At 35.3% G+C, this 20,645-nt stretch overlaps 2 long non-coding RNA genes across 2 annotated transcripts in view; one reads left to right on the top strand and one right to left on the bottom strand.

The window, feature by feature from the left end:
* Nucleotides 1–2,061: 2,061 nt before the first annotated feature.
* The window catches only part of LOC130050805 (uncharacterized), a 54,451-nt gene continuing 35,867 nt past the window's right edge, over nt 2,062–20,645 (bottom strand). Inside the window, exon 2 of the long non-coding RNA XR_008799067.1 lies at nt 2,062–2,379. This is a non-coding gene — a long non-coding RNA (uncharacterized LOC130050805). The remainder of the gene's footprint in view (nt 2,380–20,645) is intronic.
* LOC130050801 (uncharacterized) overlaps nt 19,103–20,645 on the top strand; it is a 3,134-nt gene continuing 1,591 nt past the window's right edge. The window contains exon 1 of the long non-coding RNA XR_008799063.1: nt 19,103–20,107. This is a non-coding gene — a long non-coding RNA (uncharacterized LOC130050801). The remainder of the gene's footprint in view (nt 20,108–20,645) is intronic.

Genomic DNA, 20,645 nt, shown 5'->3' with positions numbered 1-20,645 from the left:
TTCATTTCAAAATCATCGCCTAGTTGAGTAGTTCAGTAGGTTAGCACATCGATTGCTGAACTGTACAGATTGCGGGTTCGAGTCCAGCAGGGGTTTTAAATCTTTTTTAAACGGCTTTGTACTAAAACTGCGTTTTTTGACTAAATAAAGTAGATTTAAAAGTTTAATTTTAAAAAAAATTGTTGTACATATCCTCCACTTTTCAGCCATATCAAATTTCCTTGGTGTAGCATACCTCCTTAAACGATATTGACGAATCCCCTTATTTGTCAGTAGCCTCCCTCGGTCTCCGTGGTCGAGTGGTTAGATTGATTGATTGATTGATTGCTGTTTTCAACAATTTTTCAGTTACTTAGTGGCGCCCAGTTTTTATTGGTGGAGGAGAGAACCCAGATACAATGTACTTGGGAAGAGACCACCTACCTTCCGAAAATAAACTGGAAAACTTTCTCACTTAATGGCGTGAGTAGGATTCGAACCCGCGCCAACCAGAGGTGAGAGGCCGTGTGATTTTGAGTGGGGTGCTCTACAATCTAATTAAAAGTAGATGTTGGATCCGCTCGCATACTCGCTACACAAACATCTAAAAACATCCCATAGAGGGTCACGTCAGAGGTCAAATTCGGTATCACTCTAGACTTATCGGCTTCAACAAACATTCAATGATTTTGCCAGCGGTGATTTCATTGGTCAATCGAATTTGACCTCTGACGTGACCCTCTACGGGATGTTGTTAGATGTTTGTGTAGCGAGTATGCAAGCGGATCTAACATCTAATTTCAATTAGATTGGGTGCTCTAACCAGTCGGGCACGGACGCTGAGCGCTAAGCATAGCTATAAAGTAGTTGGTGACGTCTCGAAAAATTCTCGACGGAATGTGAAACAAACCACATCAATATGGGAAGATGACGATGGAGAATATGGTATCTGGCGAAAGATAACTTTCGAGACTTAGAATATTGTTCATTCCAGTTGGCCTTACTCATCGCTGATCTAGCTAACTTCTTCAGTTCATCATTTCCCACAGACATCACATGTATTTGGTCATTTAAACCCTCGATCTCGGACCTTTGTGAATCTATAATGTCCATAAGAACTTTGTGCTTTTCCTCGATAAGTATTTCCATCTCTTTCTTATGGTCAGACATAACTTCTCTGACAATTGACCCAACAATGTTTTTAATATCATCAATGTTTACTGTCTTACCAACATTTTCTTTGAGGGATTTTAGATCCGCCTGTATATTCTGTAAGACATCGCTATTGCCGGATTGTTTTTCTTGTTCATTTATACTTGTATTCACCGATTTCGTTCTGCTGGTATTTGCAGACTTATTTGATCTGGTATTTTGAGAAGCCATAGTTCATATGTACGGTGGCTACAGAAAGACTGCTAATCATCCGACGAATGCAATAGGAGAAATATCTGAATACTACTCACTCAATGTCCACCAGTTTTACGAACTACTAAATATTGCATATACATACCAGCACGTGTCCAAATAAATGTCTAACACTGGCAACAATATATACTTATAGTCAATATTCTAGGAAAAATAATGTGAAAATTCACGGAGTGAAAGAATTACCCGGGGAAAACGTCAAAGAATTGGTACAAAACATCATTCAAGAAAATGCAGGTGTGGAAATACCAGACGACGATATTATGGCAATTCACAGAATTCCTGGCAGAAAAGGTTATCAACGACCGATTCTTATGAAACTTACTAAGAATTCTTTAAAATCGAGAATCATGAAACATCGATCAACAGTGAAAAAAACCACCCAGAATGGAATTCGTCTCTGTGACGATGTGACTCAACTTAATGGGCAGCTGATTAATACGTTGTTGGAAAACGAAAATGTCAAATCAGCTTGGTATTTCAACGGCCGTGTGTATGGACAAATTGGAGAAAAGCGAGTGTTGTTCGACATCTTTGACGAAATCGAGGAAAAAATAGCAAACGTGAAACGATGAGCTTCCTTTCCGGGAATACTATTTCCGATCATATATACGAGGCTGTTCTGGAACTTATGCCCCTTCTATGATCTTCCGGTTTATATTGGACAAAACAAATAACCAAGTAGGACACTTGCCTGTATTTAAAAAAAAAAAGAGTAACAAGAACTAGTTGTCATTACATATATTTTTTAATGCTTTATTTCTTTCATATGCTTTCGTTTCTCTCTTTCTTAGCCTTCTTTACTATCGTCTCCCTCTTTTTCAGTCTGTATACATGCGTGCAGGAAATCGTTTATTTCATTTCAGTTCAGCTTCCAGCAGGTCTCGACACCTTGTTTTCAATAATTGATGGGAATTAAAATATTCTCTGTAAATTGTCAAGGTCTAGGCGATATCGCAAAGCGAAGCACAGAACCTACTGGTAAAAGAAAGTGGAATGAAATATTTGAATTAAATGACACAGAATGGAAAATGATCTTCAAATTGCCCTTTAAAGTTACAAGTAATTGTAAACTGCAGTGGTTTCAATACAGAATTCTGAACAAAATTTTAGCTTCAAACTCATACTTATTCAAAATCAAAATTAGAGATGATAAGAATTGTACATTCTGTCAGATAGAAGAAGAAACAATTGAACATTTATTTTGGGAATGTGATAGTGCTCAGCATTTCTTAAGAGAATTTGAAGTTTGTTTTGAACATAAGACCAATCTTCAAATATCAATAACAAAAAATAATTTTATTTTTGGATTTTTGGATGAAAAGAAAACTATACAAAATAATCTTGTTCTTTGGCTGAAATATTATATCTATACTATGAGGTGTAAAGGGAAGACACTGAATGTAAATGTTGTGATATCGCTAATGAACACATTTTATGAAACTCAAAGACATATTGCATATAAAAATGGTGAAAAAGATTTGTTTGACACCTGCTGGAACCGCTGGAATCAATTATTTCATTGAGTGTTTGTTTGCTGTTGTTGTTTATTTTTTTGTTTGAAAATTATCTTTTTTATAAATTTCAATATATATGTACCCTTTTAAAATATATTAAATAATGACTGAACTCATCTCTCTCTCTCTCTCTCTCTCTCTCTCTCTCTCTCTCTCTCTCTCTCTCAGAAAATAATATATACATATACCTCTGATAGTTCTTATAAACATTTTGTACAAGTTTCTTTGCAGAATGTATGTATATATATACTGTGTGTATGTTTAAAAAAAAAAAAATATAAAAAAAAAAAAAAAAACTTTCGAGACTTGAACTAAATAGTAAACAACGCCATTGAAAACTGCGTCTATCCTCTGCATCCGTTTTTATGAAATACTGCACTTTGTGGTTGTAGGAGATAGGAGTGAGCGGTACGCACCCACAGCAAATTAAAAATGTGAGGACTACAATGATCGCCTTCAACAGTCACCAAATTACAGGTCGTTAGCTCAGTAGTGGATCTGTCGCTAATGTCAGTGGCGGATCTGTCGCTAATGTCAGTGGCGGATCTGGATCTGTCGCTAATGTCAGTGGCGGATCTGATGTCAGTAACGGATCTGTCGCTAATGTCAGTGGCGGATCTGTCGCTAATGTCAGTGGCGGATCTGATGTCAGTAACGGATCTGTCGCTAATGTCAGTGGCGGATCTGTCGCTAATGTTAGTGGCGGATCTGTCACTAATGTCAGTAGTGGATCTGTCGATAATTTCAGTAGCAGATCTGTCGCTAATTTCAGTGTGTGTGTGGGGGGTGGGGTGGGGGGGGGGGGTCCGTCGTTAATGTCAGTGGCGGATCTAGATATTGCAACCCGCTCTCTTTAAAAACTCATTTTGTGCCGTTTTGGATTTTTGTAATCCTAATTTGGGCGGAAAAGATACCATCTTGGATAATCCCAGGTCACGCCCCACCCTTTGTAAAAAAAAAAATAAAAATCTGCATTCGCCGTGAATTCAATGCCAACAGAAGTAAATATTGAATCTCGTTAAGTCTTTAAGGATCGTTATCGAATCAAAATAAAGATCCTTACAAACATAAGGAGAACCCGATTACTTGGATGAGTGATAGCGATAGCGTACATATTTCACAACTCTGACGTTGCAGTTCTCCTTAATTTTAACATTGCATGGGCTAGATGTGTTCAGAAGTACTTTTATTCAAAACATTATTTCTACACCCTAGGGCCTAAAACCATCACCATAATGCCTAAAACCATCACCCTAGTGCCTATAACCATCACCCTAATGCCTAAAACCATCACCCTCGTGCCTATAACCATCACCATAATGCCTATAACCATCACCCTGGGGCCTAAAACCATCACCCTGACGTCTAAAACTATCAACCTCGGGCCTTAAGTTTCCCGATGTTTGTCGAGATCCCAAACTCATTTTGACTAAGCATTTGGATTTTGTGCCTGGTGTTCAGAGGTACGGAATATTTTCACAGAACCTCTGAATTTGACGCCTTTCTGTATACGAGCGAATTTTTTAGTTTATTTTTTTTTATTCATTTATATATATATATACATATATATATATATATATATATATATATATATATATATATATATATATATATATATATAATCCAAATAGAAAGAGTTGATATCACACAGTCAAAATAATTCAATAAAAAAAGCAGGAAAATATACAGTTCCAAAATATATTTAAATCACTAGCGCTTTCTGGATTTTAACATCCATCCTCAGGTGAATACAAATTAATAGTGATTTAAATATATTTTGGAACTGTTTATTTTCCTGCTTTTTTTATTGAATTATATATATATATATATATATATATATATATATATATATATATATATATATATATATATAAAAGCACTGAAAAGGCCACGACACTGTTGGTTATTTAAAACTCAAATTTTCGACGCAACCCGCGTCTTTATCAAGAGACATAAATTACATAAACAAATAACACACAAAAACGACAAGTATCGATAAACTACATTGGTGAGAAGAGTGATACACTATTGTACTGAGTGATAAAAATGGTGGTGGTTACGTTGTAAAGCATGTTTACTGACTATGGTTTAGAGAGTTTGTACCATGGTCGGGTCGGGATGAAAATAAAATTATTCTTGAAAAATTACAGAAATCAGAAAAATTTAGAGGGAAATCTTACAAAACAATGTGATTATGGAATAAAATGGTGGGAAGATAATGATATGGAGTGATTAAGTTCAAAACAATATTAGGTAGTCCGTACCATTGATGATTCGGATATGGTGAACAGCGAAAAATAATGATTGCCAGAAGAACACGATTAAACAACAAACAAAGTCAATCAAAGGACACTGATCTAGCATTAAAATCAACAATCGAATTCCTTAGACTTCTCTCCCATTCACCTATTCGATTGTTGATTTTAATGCTAGATCAGTGTCCTTTGATTGACTTTGTTTGTTGTTTAATCGTGTTCTTCTGGCAATCATTATTTTTCGCTGTTCACCATATCCGAATCATCAATGGTACGGACTACCTAATATTGTTTTGAACTTAATCACTCCATATCATTATCTTCCCACCATTTTATTCCATAATCACATTGTTTTGTAAGATTTCCCTCTAAATTTTTCTGATTTCTGTAATTTTTCAAGAATAATTTTATTTTCATCCCGACCCGACCATGGTACAAACTCTCTAAACCATAGTCAGTAAACACGTTTTACAACGTAACCACCACCATTTTTATCACTCAGTACAATAGTGTATCACTCTTCTCACCAATGTAGTTTATCGATACTTGTCGTTTTTGTGTGTTATTTGTTTATGTAATTTATGTCTCTTGATAAAGACGCGGGTTGCGTCGAAAATTTGAGTTTTAAATAACCAACAGTGTCGTGGCCTTTTCAGTGCTTTTATAAATTTCTTTACTGGCCTTGTATCTTCTCAGATCCGACACTTTAAGAAAGTAGGGTGTTGTTGGGTTTTTGTGCTTTTATATATATATATATATATATATATATATATATATATATATATTTGGTATTCAAAGCATTTTCACAATTTTAGATATATTTCCCCCATTATACATATATTATGCTAGTTGACTACCCTTGAATCTGAACCCCGACCCAATATCATTTCAGACTTCTATGAAGATTTTTTTGTTTTAGATGTTATGCATTTAACATGGCTAGGGGATGATTTCAAATTAATTATCCTTCAGACAGACGAACGTGTATACAGACAGACGGACAGACAGACAGACAGACGGGCGTGTAGACAGACAGGCAGCCGGACAGATAAACACATTTAAATTGGACATACAGAAGATTATTTTACCCGGGTAAGCTTTAAATCAGCTGGAACCTTTCCACATTTATATGAAAAGACTTGTAAGTCAACACGAACGTTATAAATCTCGTGTGGTTGTAGCATCGTTAGGAAACACTTTTCCCTGTTTTGACGACCGAGTCACCCCGTGAGGGCTATCAAATAAAAGATTAGAAATAAGATATTTGGCGATCACGATTTCCTATTATTTCCCCTACTTTGTGTTGTATATACCGTGAAATTTTAAGAAGAGCTTACGGATTTAATAATTTTACAATTAATGAGAAATTTGATGCCAGTTTCTGCCGATTGAAATGTCGCAACTTCCATTCTCCAATGGGATTATTTGCTAATTGTGTATAGTTTTCTTCTAGTAGTTAACACCGACTTCTACTGATATACACACAGGGTGTTTCAAAAAGCAAACAACAAAAAAATAAACAAAACGGGCTTAAAATCTTATTAAGTAGATGATATCATTAAATTATCAAATTAAAGTAGGTGATGTTTAAAATTAACGTACGTTTGATATCATTAAATTTTCAAATTAAAGTAGGTGATGTTAAAATTAACGTACGTTTGATATCATTAAATTTTCAAATTGAAATAGGTGATGTTAAAATTAACGTACGTTTGATATCATTAAATTTTCAAATTGAAATAGGTGCATGATGTTAAAATTAACGTAGGTTTGATATCATTAAATTTTCAAATTGAAATAGGTGCATGATGTTAAAATTAATGTTCGTTTGATATCATTAAATTTTGAAATTAAAGTAGGTGATGTTAAAATTAACGTACGTTTGATATCATTAGATTTTGAAATTAAAGTAGGTGATGTTAAAATTGACGTTCGCTTGAATTAGGATGTGGAGCTGTACAATCGTCCTTGGAAATGTCCTTTACAGCTGTAATTAAGTTATCTAGGATACGAAATGTCAATATTCTATGTACATGTAAATTAAAGGATACTGGTTATGATACTATGTATACTAAGGTTATAAATCTTGTTAAACTTGTAGATACATGTGTTCATTTAAGAAATAAATTTCATTTTCGAAAATTCATGAGGGCATGAAATGCGACGCTTTATGTCGACATACTTCAAGAAGCGCGTTCAGTTGTCATTTCGATCATGAGAAGCTGCTCTTCATACCCTCATGTATTTTCAATTCTTTTACTTTTTTTATATCTACATTTTACTTTCATTTTTGTCGGAATAACCCCAGCCGTTAGAATAGTTGTAGAATACAGTATATTTATCTAGATTAATCCGCATAATATTGACATTATCATTTCACCTGATAAATTATATAATTATATTGAAGGTAAAAAACATTGAAATGTAAATTACACGAATACATCTGTTTAATAATTTATCTAAAACGCTTTCTCTGTGTAAACCGCTCAAAGAATGCAAATTCTCCATGACTGAATTAACGGAGCCATATATTGGTTGGAATTCTGTGTGACCCCGCTACGAAGGCGCTTTACAGTCTTACGCACGTTTGATGTTTGTGTGTATAGCCTGTGTTCCTTAGCACTAATCCTTGTAGGACATACAAAACGTCACCCCAGTTCTTTCACACCCCTATAAGTATTGAAGCATTGTGAAATTCCCATTGTTGTATCCAGTTTTAGGTCAAGACCGCTATAATCAGACTAATGGTAGTTATACATCGCCACGTTGATTAGATTGTAACCGTTATAAACCTTCAGAACCTTTGTAATATTTGGGAATCTGTTTAAAATCGTCTTGACATGTGGATAATGCTGTAAGAAATTTAAAACCCGGTTAGGTATCCTGATGTAGTGAGACAGAAGCCCCGTGTATTGAATGGTTCTACTGGACGACCGACGATCCCCACGCCACACACATTGATATTTTAACAATATTTCGGTAGTTGATGGATCGGTTGGGGGTGGGAGAGGGGGGGGGGGGGGGTCGTGGGATCGCTTAGTATAACTTCCTTTGGTTGAATATTTTGAACAAATTTAATAATTTTTGGTAGTATCTTAGTTGGTAATCCTTCCCGCCTTTTGAGTGGCGGACTACCTAGTTACGCATTTCGATCGCACTGTACTATCTACTAGGAAGTAAAAGTTTTAACAAGGTGAACCTGTAGAAGAATCATTAACAAAAACAGGCTCGTTGGCAGAACACGTGAGGCATAAAAAACAAAAGTCACTTCCATCGTCGTTACGTTTATTCTTGTTTTTTAAAAACGTATTTCTAAAGGAAATTAAATTCTTTTTATTTTTTTTTTTTAAAAGAAAATATATTCCTATAGCAAATCAAATTTTCTACCTAAAAAATAAAATTTTATGGGATTTGGACAAAATCGCTCAGTTTTTATTTTTTTTTTCCTGATGGGACTTTTAAACCTTCCTTGAGAGGTATTTTCTCCCCAGGAAAAGAACACATGGTTATTTCGATGAGGGTTATATGTGTGTTGACTGAAGGACTTGTAATCTCCACACGCCATCATTTTCTCCCCTGAGGAAAACAATTATATCGACATTAGTCCACTGTTGTATGTGATGTATATGTACTGTTATGTTACAACCATTCCCACCGGAAGGGGCGTGACTTGTCCGGAATGAGCGAGCTTTGCTGACTCGCAACCTTTCTTTATATCACTAGATTCTTTGTTTGATAGTTTTACAAGTTATAAGTTGTAAATAGGAAGGGTTTTTTCCTCAGAAGAGTATAGTATTGTTAAAATCACACAATCGTATTTAGACTGTATGTTTGAAGGAGTAGACAGGGGAAAAAAGGAGAATACGGGATGGATACCGGGGGGGGGGGGGGGGGGGGGGGGGGTCATAAATAATATTACATGAATAGAAAACTCGGTCAGTTTGCTGTAAACCTATATATCTACATAATATCTACTTATCTTGAATGCATGTTACTCTGCTTATTGGGGCATTTATCTTTACTTAAGGTGTGTAATATTTATTTGCGTAACCCGTTTTCGGGGTTTCCATTTGGGCTTACTGTTGATTGTGCAATCGTCCGGGTTTGATGTGTGTCAGGTGCACTCGAAATCACCACGGAACATTAAACACAAAGAGGTATATTCGCAGGTAAATATAAAGGTGTTCCAGGTCCGCACAAAGACACCGGGGAATACATACAGATACTGGTACACACGTAGTGGAAACACGTATTGGGATATGTTTAATGAACTATACTAGTATATTAGCTTTCTTTAGATGTGTGTTTGTTGATGAAACAAGTTTATCATATTACAAAGTACTTAGTCGAGTACAATATTCATATTACAAAGTACTTAGGCGAGTACAATATTTATCAGATAGGTTTCACAATACCAGGTGCACTAATCGTTCACAAGTAAACCACACACGCCCTATCTCTCATAAAAAAATATTAGCTTTCTTAAAAAATGAATACTAATGCAAACAGTTTCCCTTATTCAGTGTGCTATCATTGTTAATTAGTATTTAATGTACTATCACTGTTCATTACTATTCAGTGTACTATCACTGTTCATTAGTATTCAGTGTACTATCACTGTTCATTAGTACTTATTCAATGTACTATCATTGTTCATTAGTACTTTGAACTGCTACATGTATATAATTATTCGTAATTTCGCAAGTCCGTCCAGTCTGAATCCCACAGGATCACAGCCCGGACCACACAGGATCACAGCCCGGGCCACACAGGATCATAGTCTGGGTCCCAGAGAATCACAGCCCGAGACCCACAAGATCATATATAATCTGGGCCCACAGGACTTCATTATATAGATCAAGCTATGTCAAATGCATCTTTTTAACATAAATATATATTTTCATATTCAAACACCATGATCTTTGTAGTGATGACATTTATAAGAAGAAAAAAGATCTAAGCATGGAAATCATGAGGGAGAGCTAGATTGAATTAAATATTCTTATAACAAGCATCCACATGTTTTATCCGTGATTTTTTATATGAAATCTGACCTTACAAAATAGTGTTACATGTAAAGGCCGAGAAAATAAGCACCCTTTTTAAATGTACTTTTACAATTAACTGTAATTAAAAAAGAAACATCCATTGACATAAATACATGTACAACTACTGGAGAAAAAAAATAATCTAACACACACACACACACACACACACACACACACACACACACACACACACACACACACACACACACACACTAATAAAAATTTAGCAAGTTAAAATTGAAAAATCCGTTATGTTGTGCGAACACTTTTAGCTAACCAATGGGAGGGTTTGTTGTCGATGACGTCACACGCTAAGGTTGGAAATACACAGGTAATGGTTATAAATACCCCTTATCAATACGGCTAACCATCTACGTCAAGTATTGATAGACGGTAGATGTCCACGTTTGTGATAGATCACACATATCATAGACTTCAAATAAACTGTGTCAGTCCGTGTCCAAGTTATCAGACTGAGACGTCAATTGATGTGGTGAGGGTGGAGGTGGGGGTATAGCTTTCAAAATGTCACAGAATCTAACTATTGTATGTATAATTCACCCATCCCTAATGTCATAAACCTAACTATTGTATGTATAATTCACCCATCACTTGTATTAACCCATTAGTATCAGGTCACAACAACACGGCGCGTCCTTACAAGGATTGTCTTGTTTTTCCAGCTGTACAGGAAACAAGTCTGTCCCCACTGGAGATGTTTGTATTACTTGCCCATGTCTGTCTGTCTGTCTGTCTGTCTCTCTCTCTCTCTCTCTCTCTCTCTCTCTTTCTCTCTGTGTGTGTGTGTGTGTCCATGTGTGTGCGTATGTTTGTACAGAGAATTTAATTATTATGTCTGTTGATTGTATCTTGTTTAACGTCTCTCGAGAGAATTTTTCACTCATATAGAGATGTCAATAAGACCGGTGAGATGCTTCAAATTTAGGAGAATAGGATAGAGGGAACTACCAGTACTAAGAGGGAACTACTAGTACTAAGAGGGAACTACCAGTATTAAGAGGGAACTACCAGTACTAAGAGGGAACTACCAGTACTAAGAGGGAACTACTAGTACTAAGAGGGAACTACTAGTACTAAGAGGGAACTACCAGTACTAAGAGGGAACTACTAGTACTAAGAGGGGGTGGGGTTAAATTTTCTGTTGAACATGAAATCATTTTAATACGGCGACAATCTGTAAACGAAATCCTCTTCTCTCGTGCCGTTTCATATTTTACTGCGCTTGCGCGCAATCGCCATAAACGTCCCTCTTTCATTAATATTCATTAGAAAATCTGCGTTTTCCTTTGCGTTGAATAGACCAGTGCTCCGTTAATGGCTAAATATAAGTTGTCGAAAATTTCAGAAATCATAATTTTTCATAGTTTATTTTAATGACAAAATTTTGGCTTGGTTTCCAACATCGAAAAAAAAATATGATAAGACACAACAGCATGATCTCGCGACAGTTTGGTGCATGCGTCGTTTATACATGTCGAATACTGTTGCATTTTCAACTTATCTAAAAGCGCTGATCTTCATCTCATTCAAACCATAGATTAAGATAATGTTGGTACGGTTCAGCACCGTCCTTTTCACAATATCCAGCGGCTAAGATTACAAATTCCATTGAACGAAATACACTATAGAAGCTAAGGTCGTTCATGTAAGCAAGGACGTGTTGTCAACCATGAAATGCTTTACATACTTATTCAGAAAACCAGCATTGAGACAGAAACAGAATCTGCAGACGTTTTAAAGTTTGATCTCAATCGTATGATATTTTGTCAAAGCTTGAATATTTACCTGAGAAGTTTGGTTGTACAAGAACATCTAAACACAAAAATTTGACAAATGACGGTACGAGTTCCAGTACGCTGGGAGCATTCTGGGTATGGCTAATATGGCTAATACTGTTTGATGTGTGCAAGATATATCCTGAAACCTTACCTTTTACTGAGACGCAAAACGCCGATTCAGCGATTCAGTGGGGAGGGGGGGGGGGGTTGGGGGGGGGGGGGCAGAAGACCATACCTCCCCCCTCTGCAGCTCTGCAGGAGAGGGGAAACAAGAGCTACCCCCGAGAAATATAAGGCCTCATGAACGCAAATTTGAGCATTGAGATGAATTGTCATTTTTATAGATTTTTAAAGGCGGTTTGGCTGAGTAAATAACAAATAAAACATATCACAACGAATAAAACACATCACACAACAAATAAAACACATCACACAACGAATAAAACACATCATACAACAAATAAAACACATCACACAACAAATAAAACACATCACACAACAAATAAAACACATCACACAACAAATAAAACACATCACACAACAAATAAAACACATCACACAACAAATAAAACACATCACACAACAAATAAAACATATCACAACGAATAAAACACATCACACAACAAATAAAACACATCACACAACGAATAAAACACATCACACAACAAATAAAACACATCATACAACAAATAAAACACATCACACAACAAATAAAACACATCACACAACAAATAAAACACATCACACAACAAATAAAATACACCACAAATAAAACACAACACACAACAAATAAAACACATCACACAACAAATAAAACACACAACAAATAAAACACATCACACAACAAATAAAACACATCACACAACGAATAAAACACATCACACAACAAATAAAACACATCATACAACAAATAAAACACATCACACAACAAATAAAACACATCACACAACAAATAAAATACACCACAAATAAAACACAACACACAACAAATAAAACACATCACACAACAAATAAAACACATCACACAACAAAATAAAACACACAACAAATAAAACATATCATACAACAAATAAAACACATCACACAACAAATAAAACACACAACAAATAAAACACATCATACAACAAATAAAACACATCACACAGCAAATAAAACACACAACAAATAAAACATATCACACAACAAATAAAACACATCATACAACAAATAAAACACATCACACAGCAAATAAAACACACAACAAATAAAACATATCACGCAACAAATAAAACACATCACACAACAAATAAAACACATCACACAACAAATAAAACACACAACAAATAAAACACACAACAAATAAAACACATCACACAACAAATAAAACATATCACACAACAAATAAAACACACAACAAATAAAACATATCACACAACAAATAAAACATATCACACAACAAATAAAACACACAACAAATAAAACACATCACACAACAAATAAAACATATCACACAACAAATAAAATACACCACACAACAAATAAAACACATCATACAACAAATAAAACACATCACACAACAAATAAAACACATCACACAACAAATAAAACACACAACAAATAAAACACATCACACAACAAATAAAACACATCACACAACAAATAAAACACATCACACAACAAATAAAACACACAACAAATAAAACACATCACACAACAAATAAAACACACAACAAATAAAACACATCACACAACAAATAAAACACACAACAAATAAAACATATCACACAACAAATAAAACACACAACAAATAAAACACATCACACAACAAAATAAAACACATCACACAACAAATAAAACACGTCACACAACAAATAAAACATATCACACAACAAATGAAACACACAACAAATAAAACATATCACACAACAAATAAAACACACAACAAATAAAACACACAACAAATAAAACACATCACACAACAAATAAAACATATCACACAACAAATAAAACATATCACACAACAAATAAAACACATCACACAACAAATAAAACACACAACAAATAAAACATATCACACAACAAATAAAACACATCACACAACAAATAAAACACATCACACAACAAATAAAATACATCACACAACAAATAAAACACATCACACAACAAATAAAATACATCACACAACAAATAAAACACATCACACAACAAATAAAACACATCATACAACAAATAAAACACATCACACAACAAATAAAACACATCACACAACAAATAAAACACATCACACAACAAATAAAACACACAACAAATAAAACACATCACACAACAAATAAAACACACAACAAATAAAACACACAACAAATAAAACACACAACAAATAAAACACATCACACAACAAATAAAACACATCACACAACAAATAAAACACATCACACAACAAATAAAACACATCATACAACAAATAAAACATATCACACAACAAATAAAACACATCATACAACAAATAAAACACATCACACAACAAATAAAACATATCACACAACAAATAAAACACATCACACAACAAATAAAACACACAACAAATAAAACACATCACACAACAAATAAAACATATCACACAACAAATAAAACACATCACACAACAAATAAAACACACAACAAATAAAACATATCACACAACAAATAAAACACATCACACAACAAATAAAACATATCACACAACAAATAAAACACATCACACAACAAATAAAACATATCACACAACAAATAAAACATATCACACAACAAATAAAATACATCCCACAGCAAATAAAACACATCACACAACAAATAATGTTGAACTCAAACTGTGCCTTGGTGGTGAGATGTGAAATAAAAGCACCACACAGACTGTCCGTATCACGTAAAGGAAAAATACACGGTACAGTAAAACTAGTTTGTAGCGAACCTCCTAGGCCAGCGGTACAGTAATATACGGTTATAGCGAACCTCCCTCCTAGGCCAGGAGTACAGTAAAATACGAGTATAGCGAACCTCCTAGGCCAGCGGTACAGTAATATACGGTTATAGCGAACTTCCCTCCTAGGCCAGCAGTACAGTAAAATAAGAGTATGGCGAACCTCCTAGGCCAGCAGTTCAGTTAAGCACGGATATAGCGAACGATATAGCGAACCTCCTAGGCCATAGAAAAAGAATTCGTTATAATCAAACTTCATTATGTAAAATTAGGTTATAGCAAACCTAGGCTAGCGGTACAGTAAAGCACAGACATAGCGAACCTCCTAAGCCATAAAAAATCGTTATAACCAACCTTCATTTTACAGTAAAACACGGTTATAGCGAACCTTCTACGCCAACAGTAAAGTAAAACTAGGTTTTATCGAACCACTTTGGCCATTAAAAAAAAAACCTTGTACTCAAACTTCATTATACAGTAAAACACGGTTATAGCAAACCTCCTAGGCCCGCGGTACAGTAAATCTAGATTTTAGCTAACCTCTTGGGCCATAAAAAAACCCAATTAGTTATAACCAAACTTCATTATACAGTAAAACACGGTTATAGCGAACCTCCTAAGTAGATCGTTATGACCAAACTTTATCATATCCAATACAATTTTCGTAATTTTCCTCTCATATTGAAATAACTATCACTTCACAATAAGTGTGAATTCGTTATCAATAAGGGGGTTCGTTAAAAGCGTGTTTTGCTGTACAATAACACCCTCTGAAGTGATTTGCTTAGTTTTTAATAATGTCCTTTTCTTCTTAGAACGCTTGGATGAAAATAAAACATGGCAGCAATCACATTGCTTGGACATACAACCCAAAATCCGCTGTCATTTCTTTCATAACTTAGTTGAAAAGGTGAAGATAACGAACAGCGATCAATCTCATAACTCCTAAAAAGGTGAAGATAACGAACAGTTATCAACCTCATAACTCCTATAAAGGTGAATATAACGAACAGCGATCAATCTCATAACTCCTATAAAGGTGAAGATAACGAACAGCGATCAATTTCATAACTCCTATAAAGGTGAAGATAACGGACAGCGATCAATCTCATAACTCCTATAAAGGTGAAGATAACGAACAGCGATCAATCTCACAACTCCTATAAAGGTGAAGATAACGAACAGCGATCAATCTCATAACTCCTATAAAGGTGAAGATAACGAACAGCGATCAATCTCATAACTCCTATAGAGGTGAAGATAACGAACAGCGATCAATCTCATAACTCCTATAAAGGTGAAGATAACGAACAGTGATCAATCTCACAACTCCTATAAAGGTGAAGATAACGAACAGCGATCAATCTCACAACTCCTATAAAGGTGAAGATAACGAACAGCGATCAATGTCATAACTCCTATAAAGGTGAAGATAACGAACAGCGATCAATCTCCTAACTCCTATAAAGGTGAAGATAACGAACAGCGATCAATCTCATAACTCCTATAAAGGTGAAGATAACGAACAGCGATCAATGTCATAACTCCTATAAAGGTGAAGATAACGAACAGCGATCAATCTCATAACTCCTATCAGGACTACGACAGAGCATCTTTCATAAGTTAATCTGTTTTTGAGAATGTATCCCCGCCCCATCATTCATAGCGAAGTGTAATAACAGTGTGTTAAATATATCCCCGCCTCCACCACTAATAACGAAGTGTAATAACAGTGTGTTAAATATATCCCCGCCCCCACCACTAATAGCGAAGTGTAATAACAGTGTGTTAAATATATCCCCGCCCCCACCACTAATAGCGAAGTGTAATAACAGAATGTTAAATATATCCCCGCCCCCACCACTAATAGCGAAGTGTAATAACAGAATGTTAAATATATCCCCGCCCCCACCACTAATAGCGAAGTGTAATAACAGAATGTTAAATATATCCCCGCCCCCACCACTAATAGCGAAGTGTAATAACAGAATGTTAAATATATCCCCGCCCCCACCACTAATAGCGAAGTGTAATAACAGAATGTTAAATATATCCCCGCCCCCACCACTAATAGCGAAGTGTAATAACAGAATGTTAAATATATCCCCGCCCCCACCACTAATAGCGAAGTGTGATAACAGAATGTTAAATTAACCCCGCCCCACCACTAATAGCGAAATATAATAACATTGTGTTAAATATATCCCCGCCCCCACCACTAATAGCGAAGTGTAATAACAGTGTGTTAAATATATCCCCGCCCCCACCACTAATAGCGAAATATAATAACATTGTGTTAAATATATCCCCGCCCCCACCACTAATAGCGAAGTGTAATAACAGTGTGTTAAATATATCTCCGCCCCATCATTAATTTGGAAGTGTAATAACAGAATGTTAAATATATCTCCACCCCCACCACTAATAGCGAAGTGTAATAACAGTGTGTTAAATATATCCCCGCCCCCATCACTAATAGCGAAGTGTAATAACAGTGTGTTAAATATATCCCCGCCCCATCACTAATAGCGAAGTGTAATAACAGTGTGTTAAATATATCCCCGCCCCATCACTAATAGCGAAGTGTAATAACAGTGTGTTAAATATATCCCCGCCCCATCACTAATAGCGAAGTGTAATAACAGTGTGTTAATTATATCCCCGCCCCATCATTAATACCGAAGTGTAATAACAGAATGTTAAATATATCCCCGCCCCATCACTAATAGCGAAGTGTAATAATAGTGTGTGAAATATATATCCGCCCCCACCACTAATAGCAAAGTGTAATAACAGTGTGTTAAATATATCCCCGCCCCCACCACTAATAGCGAAGTGTAATAACAGTGTGTTAAATATATCCCCGCCCCCACCACTAATAGCGAAGTGTAATAACAGAATGTTAAATATATCCCCGCCCCCACCACTAATAGCGAAGTGTAATAACAGAGTGTTAAATATATATATCCCCACCCCCATCACTAATATAATAAATATAACACACTGTTATTACACTTCGCTATTAGTGGTGGGGGCGGAGATTCACGATTTCCCCCAAAATTTTCTTTTTCTCTTTTAATTATCAAAATCTACTGTCTAATGTGTTTAAAAGATTTCACATAGAAATTAAGGTTATACATTATCACAGAAACTCATTTTGGAGAGTTTATCATTTGTTTTGTAAACAAAGATTGCGGTATGTTATTGTTTACGAAATTTTCAACAGAAATGAATATCGATCAAAGTTTATTATATCTTTCACATTTCAAGTATTTTTGGGGTAAAATGTGTCATCTAAATGTTAAAATTTGCGACTACGCAAAATTAAGATGCTTTACATTACAAAATCAATTTTTCACTTGTTTGTTTGTACATACATAAAAAGACCCGAGTCTTTGTTTTCATAACACAAATTCAAGGCTAAAATATTGCTTTTATTCTTGCATTCAGAAGGTCAAAATTTTGGCTGTCAACATTAAATGAGTTATATTTTTAATGCTTAACATAAAAAAATGAAAAATATTTTTATCAAAAATCGTGAACCAGTCCCTTTAATGGATGTTTGGAGGTAAGTTTGGACAGAAGTATAGTGGAAAATATGTTATGGAGTTTTTGATATAATTTTTTTAGACGACGATGAAAGAATATAGCGATACAAGGTCTCAACCAGGAGCGGATCCAGAAATTGAAATGGGGGGGGGGGGGGGGGGGGTGGGGGTGCAATTTTATGAGGCAAGGGGTCTTGGGGCCGCCTTAGGCCCCCATTGATTGGATCCAGGGGTGAAGCCCTCGTGGAGTTTAGGTCTTGAAATGTCTCCTCTGTGATCATTTTCAACATTTTCGGTCATTCTTGAAGAGAAGCGGATAACCCGGATCTGTGTCTGCCCACTTCAGTAGAATTTATGACAGCAGGATTTGATCTAGCGTTTCCGCTTTATAAAATTTACGACAGGTTTTGACCTGACGATTGGAATTTTACTATCTAAAGAAAGAATTATACAAGCATGTACACGTATGTGGCGAAGAGCTGTGGAGGAACTGGGACTCACCCCCCCCCCCCCCCCCCCCCCCCCCCCCTACCTCCCTTGGCAAGTTAACCTGGTACGTAACAACGGGTGGTAATTAGTGATGTTCTTTTCTCTCCTACATGTGTATGTATTTCACTATGTTATTCAGTTCTCTTCTCTCCTACATGTGTGTATGTATTTCACTATGTTATTCAGTTCTCTTCTCTCCTACATGTGTGTATGTATTTCACTATGTTATTCAGTTCTCTTCTTTCCTACATGTGTGTATGTATTTCACTATGTTATTCAGTTCTCTTCTCTCCTACATGTGGGTACTGCATGTATTTCACTATATTTATTCTCATACCTATATTCATTCCTCTGACATAATTTGTATTAATACATGAAATTTCTCTACCACTTTCATTGTGGTTTTAGCGAATAAAATGAATGGATGTGTGTTACTCTATCGCAATAACCAACAAAAGCTCTAATAATCGCAGTGTTCTATTACCAAAACTCCACAACGAGTGACGGCATTTAAAGTCCAGTCTCGGTCTGTGTCCTTCGCATTGACTCAATAAATGTGAATGCTGTCAGCAATATATCGGGTCTTTTTTTTTTTTAAAAGTTTGTATTGTTCCAAGACTATGTCGATAGATGAAACACTTCAATCGCATGCAATCTATTTATACCTTGGAACCATGCCTCTACACGACCCCTGTCGTATCACCATAACACCAATACACAGATAATTAAGATTTGTCTTTAATCAGAATTCCTTTAGGTATATTCATCATAATCATAGAAAAATATACAATATATACAGGCAAATTACTAACAAAAATATCGTAAAGTAAAATTTTGAGCGTTCGGTGACGAGTGTATATATAAAACAATCAAGGCTGTCTTAATAAAACAACAGAGTACACAGAATGTGTCTGTTTTTAAAAACAAAGGAAATTTTAAACTTGTTGATATAAATCAATATCGAGTTCTGGTTCTGAGAACGTCACGAGGAATCACACGGAATAATGTTCTCAAAACTGTGTCACCGTTCTCCGCCAAAACCAAAGAGCACTTATTCCCTCGCCATCGACTCTGCTTGAGCGGCTGGTGCAATTTCCTGTAAATGATTAAAAGTATTGCATTTTTAATAAATCCATTTCCTGAAAATAATCCAGTATTGCATTTTTAAATATATTCAGTGCATAATAGCTATTCGAGTGTATTTGGGTACAAGTCCCAAAAAATATTGCGCTGGGAAAACTTCTATGATCAGTAGGTGTAGTGTTATAAAACATGTTTGGATTGTCGATAAATTTGCATTACGTGAAAGCAATCACACTGAAGGTTAAACTGAATCTTCTAAGACAGGGAAATAAATTATTAGAAACTCGTATTTTTCCGCCTGCTGTCTCCCAAGTTTAATTTAAATAAAATTGCACGATTAAAGTTTATATTTTCATCATTATGGAAATTAAATTAATTAGATTCCTACGCGTTATTTCCCCGCGAAATACATGTTAACTTGCAGACAAAAGCTGACAGCGACTAATTGATACGAGTTAGATTATTGTCTGTTTATCGTAACTACTGTACGTGTTTATGCATGAACGCTATCAAAGTCCTCTTCACAGGCACCCAAGTGTAAATTTTACACATATGCAAATTTTTACC

Source organism: Ostrea edulis, chromosome 10 (genome assembly GCF_947568905.1).
Source record: "Ostrea edulis chromosome 10, xbOstEdul1.1, whole genome shotgun sequence".
NCBI lineage: Eukaryota > Metazoa > Mollusca > Bivalvia > Ostreida > Ostreidae > Ostrea > Ostrea edulis.
Note: the sequence above shows the minus strand (reverse complement) of the source record. Positions and strands in the feature narration are given on the sequence as shown.